The following is a 10000-nucleotide window of genomic DNA, read 5'->3' on the forward strand; positions in this document are numbered from 1 at the left end:
ACTTTGTGTGGACCCACGTTTGGTCAGTAGGTTGTGAGGGCCCCCCTTTCCACTATAGCTAGAATGATGAAAAAAATATATCTAGCACTAGATGGGAGTAGAGAGTTGCAATCTCACTTCAGAATGCAAAACACACAATGTAAAAAAAAAAAATTTCACTTTTGTAGTTGTGAGGACCGACCGCTGTCGCTAGGTAGATTTGACCATACACACGCATAGTAGTAAGTTTTGCGAGTTGGCCATTTTTAAGACAGCAACACACACACACACACACACACACACACACACACACACACACACACACACACACACACACACACACACACACACACACACACACACACACACACACACACACTCTTGTATTTCTTACATTCTTGCGACCTCCGAAAAATGCCTCTCTCTTTAGGACCACCCTTTCTAGATATATAAAGATGTGTATTTACACACATTAATAATATATACATACTATGCAAATATAAAAAAGCTTGTTGTGACAAATGAGTTGGAATTTCACAAGAAAAAGGTCACAATTTCACAAGAAAAACTTTGAATTTTAACATTTTGGCAACTTTATGAAAAGAGTCGTAATTTTACTCGATAAAAGTCACAATTCTATAAGAATATTATAATAATAATGGGAATTTTAATTGGCAAAATTATGACAAAAGTCATAATTTTACTCAAAAAATGTCACCATTTTACGAGAACAAAAAATGATGGCAATATTGTGATTAAAGTCAAAAAAATGATGGCAATATTGTGATTAAAGTCAGAATTTTATATGACAAATGTCGCCATTTTGCATTAAAAAGTAATAATTTTACATTAAAAAAGTAATAATTTTACAAGAAAATGTTACAGAAACAAAGAATGAGAAATTGTTTCCAATTTTATAAGAAAAAAGTCGAACATTGTGAGAAAAAGACTACTTTTAGTAAAAAAAATAGAATTTTTTGTTTGTAATTAGTTTTGAATCTTCATTATTTACTTCAAGTTATTACAGTATGTCTCTATATACATATTTATTTTATTTTTTAAATTAATTTTGGCCAAAAGGGGGCGCATTTCAATTTCTTACACACACTTATTTCATATGTTGACCAGAGGGGAAGATACTTTTCCTTCTTCATGTCTCAAGAATGGTAGAAATACAAGTACACACACACACACACACACACACACACACACACACACACACACACACACACACACACACACACACACACACACACACACACACACACACACACACACACACACACTCTTGTATATCTTACATTCTTGCGACATCCGAAAAATGCCTCTCTCTTTAGGACCACCCTTTCTAGATATATAAAGATATGTATTTACACACATTAATAATATATACATACTATGCAAATATAAAAAAGCTTGTTGTGACAAATGAGTTGGAATTTCACAAGAAAAAGGTCACAATTTCACAAGAAAAACTTAGAATTTTGGCAGTATCGTAATAAAAGTTGTAATTTTACTCAAAATTTTACAAGAAAAACTTAAGATTTGTGCAAAATTATGATCAAAGTTGGAATTTTGTTCAATAACAGTCGCAATTTTACAAGAAAAGCTTAACATTTTGGCAACTTTATGAAAAGAGTCATAATTTTACTCGATTAAAGTCACAATTCTATAAGGATATTAAAATAATAATCGGAATTTTAATTGGCAAAATTATGACAAAAGTCATCATTTTACTCAAAAAATGTCACAATTTTACGAGAATAACAAAAATAATGGCAATATTGTGATTAAAGTCAGAATTTTCTATGACAAATGTCGCCATTTTGCATTAAAAAGTAATCATTTTACATTAAAAAAGTAATAATTTTACAAGAAAATGTTACAGAAACAAAGAATGAGAAATTGTTTCCAATTTTATAAGAAAAAAGTCGAACATTGTGAGAAAAAGACTACTTTTAGTAAAACATTTTAGAATGTTTTGTTCGCAATTGGTTTTGAATCTTCATTATTTACTTCAAGTTATTACAGTATGTCTATATATACATATTTATTTTATTTTTTAAATTAATTTTGGCCAAAAGGGGGCGCATTTCAATTTCTTACACACACTTGTTATTTCATATGTTGACCAGAGGGGAAGATACTTTTCCTTCTTCGTGTCTCAAGAAGGGTAGGAATACAAGTACACACACACACACACACACACACACACACACACACACACACACACACACACACACACACACACACACACACACACACACATTCTTGTATATCTTACATTCTTGCGACATCCGAAAAATGCCTCTCTCTTTAGGACCACCCTTTCTAGATATATAAAGATGTGTATTTACACACATTAATAATATATACATACTATGCAAATATAAAAAAGCTTGTGACAAATGAGTTGGAATTTCACAAGAAAAAGGTCACAATTTCACAAGAAAAACTTTGAATTTTGGCAGTATTGTAATTAAAGTTGTAATTTTACTCAAAATTTTACAAGAAAAACTTAAGATTTGTGCAAAACTATGATCAAAGTTGGAATTTTGTTCAGTAACGGTCGCAATTTTACAAGAAAAGCTTAACATTTTGGCAACTTTATGAAAAGAGTCGTAATTTTACTCGATAAACGTCACGGATATTATAATAATAATCGGAATTTTAATTGGCAAAATTATGACAAAAGTCATCATTTTACTCAAAAAATGTCACCATTTTACGAGAACAACAACATTTTTTGGCAATATTGTGATTAAAGTCAGAATTTTGTATGACAAAAAGCAATAATTTTACATTAAAAAAGTAATAATTTTACAAGAAAATGTTACAGAAACAAAGAATGAGAAATTGTTTCCAATTTCATAAGAAAAAAGTCGAACATTGTGAGAAAAAGACTACTTTTAGTAAAAAAATTTAGAATTTTTTGTTTGTAATTGGTTTTGAATCTTCATTATTTACTTACAGTATGTCTCTATATACATATTTATTTTATTTTTTAAATTAATTTTGGCCAAAAGGGGGCGCATTTCAATTTCTTACACACACTTGTTATTTCATATGTTGACCAGGGGGGAAGATACTGTTCCTTCTTCATGTCTCAAGAAGGGTAGAAATACAAGTACACACACACACACACACACACACACACACACACACACACACACACACACACACACACACACACACACACACACACACACACACTCTTGTATATCTTACATTCTTGCGACATCCAAAAAATGCCTCTCTCTTTAGGACCACCCTTTCTAGATATATAAAGATGTGTATTTACACACATTAATAATATATTCATACTATGCAAATATAAAAAAGCTTGTTGTGACAAATGAGTTGGAATTTCACAAGAAAAAGGTCACAATTTCACAAGAAAAACTTTGAATTTTGTCAGTATTATAATAAAAGTTGTAATTTTACTCAAAATTTTACAAGAAAAACTTAAGATTTGTGCAAAACTATGATCAAAGTTGGAATTTTGTTCAATAACAGTCCTTTATGAAAAGAGTCGTAATTTTACTCGATAAAAGTCACAATTCTATAAAGATATTATAATAATAATGGGAATTTTAATTGGCAAAATTATGACAAAAGTCATCATTTTACTCAAAAAATGTCACCATTTTACGAGAACAACAAAAAATGATGGCAATATTGTGATTAAAGTCAGAATTTTATATGACAAACAGTAATAATTTTACATTAAAAAAGTAATACTTTTACAAGAAAATGTTACAGAAACAAAAAATGAGAAATTGTTTCCAATTTTATAAGAAAAAAGTCGAACATTGTGAGAAAAAGACTACTTTTAGTAAAAAAAATTAGAATTTTTTGTTTGCAATTGGTTTTGAATCTTCATTATTTACTTCAAGTTATTACAGTATGTCTCTATATACATATTTATTTTATTTTTTAAATTAATTTTGGCCAAAAGGGGGCGCATTTCAATTTCTTACACACACTTGTTATTTCATATGTTGACCAGGGGGAAGATACTTTTCCTTCATGTCTCAAGAAGGGTAGAAATACAAGTACACACACACACACACACACACACACACACACACACACACACACACACACACACACACACACACACACACACACACACACACACACACACACACACACATTCTTGTATATCTTACATTCTTGCGACCTCCGAAAAATGCCTCTCTCTTTAGGACCACCTTTTCTAGATATATAAAGATGTGTATTTACACACATTAATAATATATACATACTATGCAAATATAAAAAAGCTTGTTGTGACAAATGAGTTGGAATTTCACAAGAAAAAGGTCACAATTTCACAAGAAAAACTTTGAATTTTGTCAGTATTATAATAAAAGTTGTAATTTTACTCAAAATTTTACAAGAAAAACTTAAGATTTGTGCAAAACTATGATCAAAGTTGGAATTTTGTTCAATAACAGTCGCAATTTTACAAGAAAAGCTTAACATTTTGGCAACTTTATGAAAAGAGTCGTAATTTTACTCGATAAAAGTCACAATTCTATAAAGATATTATAATAATAATCGGAATTTTAATTGGCAAAATTATGACAAAAGTCATCATTTTACTCAAAAAATGTCACCATTTCACGAGAACAACAAAAATTTTTGGCAATATTGTGATTAAAGTCAGAATTTTATATGACAAACAGTAATAATTTTACATTAAAAAAGTAATAATTTTACAAGAAAATGTTACAGAAACAAAGAATGAGAAATTGTTTCCAATTTTATAAGAAAAAAGTCGAACATTGTGAGAAAAAGACTACTTTTAGTAAAAAAAATTTGAATTTTTTGTTTGCAATTGGTTTTGAATCTTCATTATTTACTTCAAGTTATTACAGTATGTCTCTATATACATATTTATTTTATTTTTTAAATTAATTTTGGCCAAAAGGGGGCGCATTTCAATTTCTTACACACACTTGTTATTTCATATGTTGACCAGAGGGGAAGATACTTTTCCTTCTTCATGTCTCAAGAAGGGTAGAAATACAAGTACACACACACACACACACACACACACACACACACACACACACACACACACACACACACACACACACACACACACACACACACACACACACACACACACATTCTTGTATATCTTACATTCTTGCGACATCCGAAAAATGCCTCTCTCTTTAGGACCACCCTTTCTAGCTATATAAAGATGTGTATTTACACACATTAATAATATATACATACTATGCAAATATAAAAAAGCTTGTTGTGACAAATCAGTTGGAATTTCACAAGAAAAAGGTCACAATTTCACAAGAAAAACTTTGAATTTTGGCAGTATTGTAATAAAAGTTGTAATTTTACTCAAAATTTTACAAGAAAAACTTAAGATTTGTGCAAAACTATGATCAAAGTTGGAATTTTGTTCAATAACAGTCGCAATTTTACAAGAAAAGCTTAACATTTTGGCAACTTTATGAAAAGAGCCGTAATTTTACTCGATAAACGTCACGGATATTATAAAAATAATCGGAATTTTAATTGGCAAAATTATGACAAAAGTCATCATTTTACTCAAAAAATGTCACCATTTTACGAGAACAACAAAAAATTATGGCAATATTGTGATTAAAGTCAGAATTTTATATGACAAAAAGTAATAATTTTACATTAAAAAAGTAATAATTTTACAAGAAAATGTTACAGAAACAAAGAATATGAGAAATTGTTTCCAACTTCATAAGAAAAAAGTCGAACATTGTGAGAAAAAGACTACTTTTAGTAAAAAAAAATAGAATTTTTTGTTTGTAATTGGTTTTGAATCTTCATTATTTACTTACAGTATGTCTCTATATACATATTTATTTTATTTTTTAAATCAACTTTGGCCAAAAGGGGGCGCATTTCAATTTCTTACACACACTTGTTATTTCATATGTTGACCAGAGGGGAAGATACTTTTCCTTCTTCGTGTCTCAAGAAGGGTAGAAATACAAGTACACACACACACACACACACACACACACACACACACACACACACACACACACACACACACACACACACACACACACACACACACACACACACACACGCATACATGTCTCGCCTACTTTGTGTTGACCCATGTTTGGTCAGTAGGTTGTGAGGGCCCCCCTTTCCACTATAGCTAGAATGATGAAAAAAAAATATCTAGCACTAGATTGGAGTAGAGAGTTGCAATCTCACTTCAGAATGCAAAACACACAAAGTAAAAAAAAAAAATTCACTTTTGTAGTTGTGAGGACCGACCGCTGTTGCTAGGTAGATTTGACCATACACACGCATAGTAGTAAGTTATGCGAGTTGGACATTTTTAAGGACAGCAAACACACACACACACACACACACACACATTAATAATATATACATACTATGCAAATATAAAAAAGCTTGTTGTGACAAATGAGTTGAAATTTCACAAGAAAAAGGTCACAATTTCACAAGAAAAACTTTGAATTTTGGCAGTATTGTAATAAAAGTTGTAATTTTACTCAAAATTTTACAAGAAAAACTTAAGATTTGTGCAAAACTATGATCAAAGTTGGAATTTTGTTCAACAACAATCGCAATTTTACAAGAAAAGCTTAACATTTTGGCAACTTTATGAAAAGAGTCGTAATTTTACTCGATAAAAGTCACAATTCTATAAGGATATTATAATAATAATGGGAATTTTAATTGGCAAAATTATGACAAAAGTCATCATTTTACTCAAAAAATGTCACCATTTTACGAGAACAACAAAAAATGATGGCAATATTGTGATTAAAGTCAGAATTTTATATGACAAAAAGTAATCATTTTACATTAAAAAAGTAATAATTTTTACAAGAAAATGTTACAGAAACAAAGAATGAGAAATTGTTTCCAATTTTATAAGAAAAAAGTCGAACATTGTGAGAAAAAGACTACTTTTAGTAAAAAAAATTAGAATTTTTTGTTTGTAATTGGTTTTGAATCTTCATTATTTACTTACAGTATGTCTCTATATACATATTTATTTTATTTTTTAAATTAATTTTGGCCAAAAGGGGGCGCATTTCAATTTCTTACACACACTTGTTATTTCATATGTTCACCAGGGGGGAAGATACTTTTCCTTCTTCATGTCTCAAGATGGGTAGAAATACAAGTGTACACACACACACACACACACACACACACACACACACACACACACACACACACACACACACACACACACACACACACACACACACACACACACACACATTCTTTCCGAGCTAGTAAAAAGGTTAACCAGAGTCTTCCTGTCTGGGCTGAGAGGAGCACGTGCTGCGGTCAGCCTGAGTGGGAGATACGAGCTGGGCCAGACGGAGGAAAACATCCCAGTGGGTTCACTTGGAGAACTCCAGCAGTTAAACACCAGGAGAGGCTGCTGAGTGAAGGCCAGCGCGGAGCCGCTGTGGGGTGTTAAACAATCCACTGCCTTGTTGCGTGGCTTCATTACGTGCGCGGCAGAGGAAAAAAATACTCTTGCCTTTTTCTGTTTTTTTTTGTTTTTTTACTCGCCCATTCAAAACGACTTCAAGACTAGGAAGATCTAGACCAGAACCCAGGCTCTGGACAAGAACAACACCCAGGACTTGTCCAATGAAGGTCCCACGCCCTGGTGAATGGGACTGTTGCATCAAAATAGGGTTACGTCATATAGCATGACTACTCTTTCCCTACCATTTGAACACTGCGGCTAATAAAACGGTGCGGACAATTTATGTATTTTTATATCCCTAATGTTCTGTGTTCAATAGTTTTCATTAAACACAAGCAGAGACACTGAAAAGGTGTGTTACTGTTTTTAAAGGAGTGCGGAAATACGACCACATCACACCAGTTCTCAAATCCCTTCACTGGCTTCCTGTTCCACTCAGGTTAGAATACAAAGTCTCCCTACTAACCCACCAGTGCCTCCACGGAAATGCCCCCCCTCTACCTCAAAGAACTGCTCACCCCCAAATCCTCCACACGACACCTCCGCTCCGGACAGGCTGACCTCCTCCAACCTCCGAGGACAAAGCTACGAACTTTCTGCTCCGCCGCTCCCAGTCTGTGGAACACTCTCCCTGACCACCTGAGGGCACCACAGACTGTGGATGCTTTTAAAAAAGGCTTAAAAACTAGATATGCCGATAAATGCTTTAAAATGTAATATCGGAAATTATCGGTATCGTTTTTTTTATTATCGGTATTGTTTTTTTTATTTTTTATTAAATCAACATAAAAAACACAAGATACACTTACAATTAGTGCACCAACCCAAAAATTATTCCTTAATTACTAGTTTCTATGTAACTGTTTCTATATTGTTTTACTTTATTTTTTTATTCAAGAAAATGTTTTTAATTTATTTATCTTATTTTATTTTATTAATTAAAAAAAAAAGTACCTTATCTTCACCATACCTGGTTGTCCAAATTAGGCATAATAATGTGTTAATTCCACGACTGTATATATTGGTATCGGTTGATATCGGAATATCGGATATCGGCAAAAAGCCATTATCGGACATCCCTATTAAAAACCTTTCTTTTTAAAAAAGCCTTTTTTTAGATATATGCATGCTAGTTCTAGTTTTTATTTTTTTTTTATTTTGATTATCTTTTTATTTTTTGATTATTATTTTTTTTTTTTAGTTTATTTGCTCAATGTAAAGTGCTTTTTACAAATAAAATCTATTATTTAAAAAAAAATAATAAAAAAATAAATAAAATAAAATAAAATCTATTATTAAATAAGTTTTCTCACTGGTTGAAAATGTACTTCCTGTTTTAATGCCTTGTACTGGAAATAAAACGGTCCTGCTCAACAGGATTCTTCATTCATAACTCCAAGCAACGTTCCGAAGATTTACAATATAACTAAAACTATTCTTTCTTATGTAAGAGTCTTTTCATGCATATTTGTACGTGCTATCTTAATTTAATCAAGGTAGCGTCGTTAGCATTAGCTAATATGCTAACATGTTTACGAGTGTCTGTGTTAGTATTAATAACTCACAATGACATTATTTTTGTATTGTTTCAATTTCACAAATTCCTCAGTAAATTCACCAAAACGTCACCGTGGAGTTATTGAGTCGGTTTAGCTGATTGGAGAGCTAGCTTGCGCAACTAGTGGGTCCATGACCATGACTTCTGTTTTGTTTGATCATCTGTTTTACTGCCCTGTTACAGACACTGTTTGGAAACAATTAAGTTATGTAAATGGACATTTACAGAATATTTCTGTGTAAATAACTAATTTCACGACATATATATCTGCCACTTATACTCCAGTGCGACTTAGATTGGTCACATCTAGTCTTAGACTTGGATTGGTCAGATCGAGTCTTAGACTTGGATTGGTCACATCTGGTCTTAGACTTGGATTGGTCACATCTGGTCTTGGACTTGGATCGGTCACATCTGGTCTTAGACTTGGATCGGTCACATCTGGTCTTAGACTTGGATCGGTCACATCTGGTCTTAGACTTGGATCGGTCACATCTGGTCTTAGACTTGGATCGGTCACATCTGGTCTTAGACTTGGATCGGTCACATCTGGTCTTAGACTTGGATCGGTCACATCTGGTCTTAGACTTGGATCGGTCACATCTGGTCTTAGACTTGGATCGGTCACATCTGGTCTTAGACTTGGATCGGTCACATCTGGTCTTAGACTTGGATCGGTCACATCTGGTCTTAGACTTGGATCGGTCACATCTGGTCTTAGACTTAGGTCGGTCACATCTGGTCTTGGACTTATGTCGGTCACATCTAGTCTTAGACTTAGATCGGTCACATCTAGTCTTAGACTGGTCACATCTAGTCTTAGACTTAGATTGGTCACATCTAGTCTTAGACTTAGATTGGTCACATCTAGTCTTAGACTTAGATCGGTTACATCTAGTCTTAGACTTAGATCGGTCACATCTACTCTTAGACTTAGATTGGTCACATCTAGTCTTAGACTT

At 32.5% G+C, this 10000-nt stretch overlaps 1 protein-coding gene across 1 annotated transcript in view; it reads right to left on the minus strand.

Moving 5' to 3' along the window:
* Positions 1-10000, minus strand: part of p3h2 (prolyl 3-hydroxylase 2) — a 165149-nt gene that overhangs the window by 16725 nt on the left and 138424 nt on the right. The gene's annotated exons all lie outside the window — the stretch shown is intronic.

This window comes from Nerophis lumbriciformis, linkage group LG14 (genome assembly GCF_033978685.3).
Source record: "Nerophis lumbriciformis linkage group LG14, RoL_Nlum_v2.1, whole genome shotgun sequence".
Lineage (NCBI taxonomy): Eukaryota > Metazoa > Chordata > Actinopteri > Syngnathiformes > Syngnathidae > Nerophis > Nerophis lumbriciformis.